The sequence below is a fragment of the Cryptomeria japonica genome, chromosome 4 (genome assembly GCF_030272615.1).
Source record: "Cryptomeria japonica chromosome 4, Sugi_1.0, whole genome shotgun sequence".
In the NCBI taxonomy this organism is placed as follows: Eukaryota; Viridiplantae; Streptophyta; class Pinopsida; order Cupressales; family Cupressaceae; genus Cryptomeria; species Cryptomeria japonica.
Window position 1 is genome coordinate 597,945,887 of NC_081408.1, and position 5,775 is coordinate 597,951,661.

Below are 5,775 nucleotides of genomic sequence, written 5' to 3' on the forward strand. Positions count from 1 at the left end.
AAAAGATTGAGAAAGATGGTTGAAAGTGCTAATGTGAAGGTTGATGAAGGAAATATAAGACAAATTAGATCTTGTGGATATGATTCTGATGATCAAGATGCCAGTTCAGATAGAGGAAATCCAATGCAAACCCTAAGTCAAGTTCAAGTTGATCCAAAAAAGATAGAGAATCAAGGAGAAATTGCAGATGATAATGCAGAAGAAAGAGTTCAAGAACCTGGAATTCAAGAAAACCCTAAAACTCCCAGGTATGTAAGGTTGAGTCATTCAGAAAATCAGATTATTGGTGATAAGAACAATGGTGTGATGACTAGAAGAAGACTTGCTAAATAAATTTGTTTGATTTCTAAGATTGAGCGTAAGAATGTTGATGAAGCTTGCAAATATGAAAATTGGATTAAATCTATGGAACAAGAATTGAATCAGATTGAGAAAAATAATACATGGATTCTTGTTCCTAGACCTAAGGATAAAAATGTAATTGGAACTAAATGGGTATTTCGGAATCAGTTGAATGAACAGGGTGAAGTTGTCCAAAATAAAGCTAAACTTGTTTGTAAAGGTTATTCACAGATGGAAGGAATTGATTATGAGGAGAATTTTTCTCCGACAGCTAGAAATGAAGTTGTTAGATTATTTCTTGCCTATTCTGCTCACAAAGATTTCAAGGTTTATAAGATGGATGTCAAATCAACCTTTATTAATAGAGAATTGGAAGAAAAATTCTACATTGAGTAACCAGATGGATTTCAACTGATAGATGAAAATAACATGGTTTGCCGGTTGAAGAAAGCATTGTATGGATTGAAGCAAGCCCCTAGAGCCTGGTATGCCAAATTGGATAAGTATTTGATGAAGCTTGGACTTAACAAAGGTACTACTGACAGTAATCTTTATTTAAAAATTGACCAGAATAATATCTTAATTGTTGAAGTTTTTGTTGATGACATTATCTTTGGAGGAAATGATTGTCTATGTAAGGAATTTGCTGAAGAGATGTAGAATGAATTTGAGATGTCTATGATTGGTGAAATGAAATTCTTTCTAGGATTGTAAATTACTCAGTTGGACAAAGGTATTTTCATATCTCAATCTAAGTATGTGAAAGAATTGCTAAACAAATTTGGGTTTGAGGATTCTAAACCTATTGGTACACCTATGGTATTTGGATGTAAGCTAACAAAGGATGATGACTCTTTGAAAGCTAATCAAACCAGATATAGATCTATGATTGGTGGTTTGTTGTATTTGACTCATACTAGACCTGATATAATGAATGTTGTGTGTCATGTTGCTAGATTTCAAGCTGATCCTAAGGAATCACATGTTACTGCTATAAAAAGGATATTCAAATATTTGAAAGGAACAATTGATTTTGGTTTGTGGTATTCTAAAAATGATGAGTTTACTTTGAGTGCTTTTATAGATGTTGATTGGGCAGGTGATGTTGATGACCGGAAGAGCACTATTGGTGGTGCATTCTTTTTGGGAAACAAGTTGGTTTCTTGGGCAAGTAAGAATCATAACTCTATTTATTTATCTACAAAAGAAGCTGAATACATCGTTTCTGCTAGCAATTGTACTTAGGTAATTTGGAGGAAGCGGATGTTGAAGGATATAGGAGTTATTTTTTATGAGCCTATTGCTATATACTGTGACAATTCAAGTTTTATCAATATTTCAAAGAGTTTGGTGTTAAATTCCAAGACAAAGCATATATCAATCAAGTTTCATTTCTTCAGAGAGAAGGTGAATGAGAAAGAAGTTAGATTGGAGTATGTATCTACAAAGGAACATATTGAAGATATCTTTACGAAGCCTTTGCCTAAAGATACTTTTGAGTATCTCAAAGAGAAGTTAGGGGTAATTGCCCCTCCTGATGAGAACTAAGGTGCATGGATTTGCATCAGTCCAGTGAACTTCACAGAGATATTTTTATGATCCGGATTGATGAGTGCGGCTGCTACTCTAGGGGAGTAGTCAGTGTCAATGTTGGTGGTTCAAATGTTCAAATTTATGGGGAGAGAAGCCTGATTCCCGAGCCTTTGTCATTGATGTCAAAGGGGGAGAGAAGCATGTGAAAAAACCTGAAGTATTTTGAGTTGTTTGTCATAGGGGGAGCTGATCCTTGTGAATTTTGAGGGAGATTGTTATGAGTTGATTTCTTTCTTTGCATTGATTATTTTTCACATTCATATGTTGCCATCAATGCCAAAGGGGGAGATTGTTGGATATTGGCTGATATGTTGTCATTGATGTGTTGTCATTGATGTCAACATATGTGGAGATTGTTGGAAAGTTTTCTACATATTCCAGTGTTGCAGTTTGATCGGATGAGTTGGTTTAGCCTATGTATTGCAGACAAGTTGATGTGGTTTAAAGGGTTTCTGGTATGTTGTCTGTAGATGGTTCATTCTCATTTGTAGAGGTCCGCATGATGATTTGATTGAGTTATGAGATCTGGTATTGAGGATGTTATGTAGTTGTTCGTGTTATTCGGTATTCTGGTTTGTGCTCCAGAATTACTATATCTTTGGTTGCGAATGAGTGGAATGTGTTTTGGATGTTGACGTGTGTCCTCGGTTAGCTTGGTTCATGATTTGGATATCCACAAGCGAATCTTTCAGGTTGGCAGTTAGTTATGTTGATGTTCTTGAGCTCCGGTAGAGAGATGATGATGATGATTCTGGTAATTCAAGTTGTTGCAGTTGTTTTGATGCAATTCATGTTGCTTGTGAATGTCTTTTGATTGTGTTCTATGTGTATTGGTGGTCCACATTGATTATTATGCACGTTATTGAAGATTTTCCTTGTCTGGTGATGTTCTTCGTGTTATGCGATGTTCTTGATGATTGTAGCGTGTTGTGGATGATCGAGGCGTAAATGTTGGAGGTGTTTCTTATTTGCGGTATTGATTTGGGTCCAGACTATGTCTTAATCGACATTGTTTTGGTCTGCATGTATTGTTGTAGTGTGTGAGGATATTCTTTTGTAATTGGTGTTAAGGGTTTGGCTGACCTTGAAATATAGGTTGAAGGGTTTGTATAAATATATGTATCAATCATGTAAGATGTATGTCTGCAAGTGTCTGCGTTGTATATGCGAGTAGATGATCGAGTTGGATGTGTGAACAAGTGATTTGATCTTTCAAAAGTGTGGAGAAGAGATGTGTTGTAGAGAAGACTATGTGCTTAACCAGAACTGTACTCAAGCATATGGAGATGTTATTTTCACAGTTCATATGATCCGGATTATAATCTGAATGTTTTTGTAAGTCAGTGAGACTTCCTGTAAGGCAGTGAGCCTTCCCTTAAGGTTGTAGCCCTTTCTGGGTTTTTTTATTTTGAGTAGTGAGCTCTAGGCAGTGTACCTGAATGCATGTGCATTCCCATTGTACTATTCACATTTACTCCTAACAGGGTATTATCTCAGTGTGGGTAGGTTCCCGCCGTGGTTTTTCCTTTAAGCGGGTTTTCCACGTCAAAATTCTTGGTGTTATGTGTGCTATTGATGTGGTGTTGTTTAATGATTTAACTGTTAATCATCAGATCTGTTTTGTGGTTTAAGTTGTTGTATTTTTTGGTGCAAACTGATTCACCCCCCCTCCCCTCCCTCTCAGTTTGTTGCATTGTTGCCAACAATAATATCAACAAGAAATAATTTCCAAGTACAATTAATCTTTCATGTAGTATCTCAATCTATAAATCATATCATACAACATCATCAAGCAATCCCTCATCAATATATTTTATTTGTATTAGCAATTAGATATAGCTAACAAGATATTCTCTCAAAATACTGATCAACTTGAAATAGTTTTAATTGTCCCGTGGAATAGCAATACATGCACAACCAAAACATGATTATACCATGATGCTAGCACACCATAGATAATGTAACCAAATATGGCATCTCCACATTGATAACCATTGGATATGTTTAGATACTACAATAGACATTTGGTCAATTATTATTGATCAACTTTACATGAATGCATGCATGTCTTCCTACACAACAACCAAATGTTAACTATGGCTTGCAATGGTAAAACCAACTTTTTTATTACTTATAACCACTTTTTGTACCTCTAAACATCCTCTTCAATATTTTCATTCCCTTAACCAATACCAAATGTACTCCAATAATTTCCTATGAGCAATGCATTATTAGACACACTCCTTCAAATTTAGATGTAACAACATTTTTTTACCAAATGTCTTGTAGTTGCAATCATAGAAACACTATACCAAGAGAAGCCTCCATATTAACTCACATGTATAACTCACTGCAACTTATCATATAACTCTATAGTTGTTTGTCAATCTATAATCGAACATTGTCAATAGGATCTTGAATGATCCAATTTGTTCTCTCACTAAATAATTCTCTATCAATAAATAGCACATAAAAGTTCCAATAAGAAGAAAGCATTTATCTCTATGTGTGACGAGGAACATTTTTTTGTAACACGTGTAGTGAAATTTGTCTCAAGAATTCAATATTAGATAGACATTAGTCAAGCATCAACAAACTAGAAATTATATCGTTTTGTGTCAAGGTTCAAATTTGCACAAGAAATCCTAATCACCGTATTTGTGCCTCTAAACGTAATGTTCATAGACTCTAACTCAATATCTTGTTTCTTTAAAAAAATGTTTGCTTGTGTACATTTGGACTAGGTGGTGCTAAAAAGTATTAATAGAAAGGTGATCTACATAGTGGGATTAAGTCCTACATACTAAATCAATAATGTTTGAAGACATGCCAAAGACAATATAAATGCATGTGTGTCTATCCTTGTGTATGCAAATGGTGATGTGATGATTATTCAATGATTGATAAGTAGGAGGTATTTTCCACAACAAGTGAAACTATGATATTGCTATCAGGGTTCGATTGTGTAGTTTTTGAGTCAAACTCGTTGACCCATGTTCCATGAGTAGTGGTTCACAAGAACCCATCTCTCATGAGAATGAATGGTCCACTTAGCACTCATTGCATCTAGGTGATGCTCACAGGGGTGAAGCATTGGGACTTCCCGGGAGGTCACCCATCCCAGTACTACTCCAACTCAAGCGCGCATAACCACGAAGTCCCAATGCTTCACCCCTGTGAACATCACCTAGATGCAATGAGTGCTAAGTGGACCATTCATTCTCATGAGAGATGGGTTCTTGTGAACCACTACTCATGGAACATGGGTCAATGAGTTTGACTCAAACACTACATAGTTGAACCTTGATAGCAATATCATACTCAATGATTTTTCTTGTAGTTGGAAACAAGTTAGCCCCATGACTAATTTTGTATTTAAAAATTGAGGGTCAAGCTTGCACTATAGTCTTAAACAAGGTTAAAGGCCACATAAGTGGCCTTGACTCAGGACTGGACATAGGAAGATTAAGGGCTAGATTTGGATCCTTAGGAATGGGGATTCAATTTCAGCTTAGGATAAGGACGAATGCCATTTCTTGCAAAATAATTGTTGTCTGAGCACTAGACTACTACATTAAGGACAAAGTAGAATAGCAAAAAGAACTTGGGAAACACTTTTCACCTCTACAACGACTATAATCTATTAGGTGGATAAACATCAATTTATTGATATCGATTTTTCAATACACGAATGACTGACCTCCTTCCATAAGAAATATCTATTCAATCAAATCTATATCTTTAAGCTTACAAATAAACCAAAAACTACTTTATTGACAAATCTTAAAAATCCATTCCATATAAGTTAGGGAAGATCTTCTTGTACCTAACCATAATATG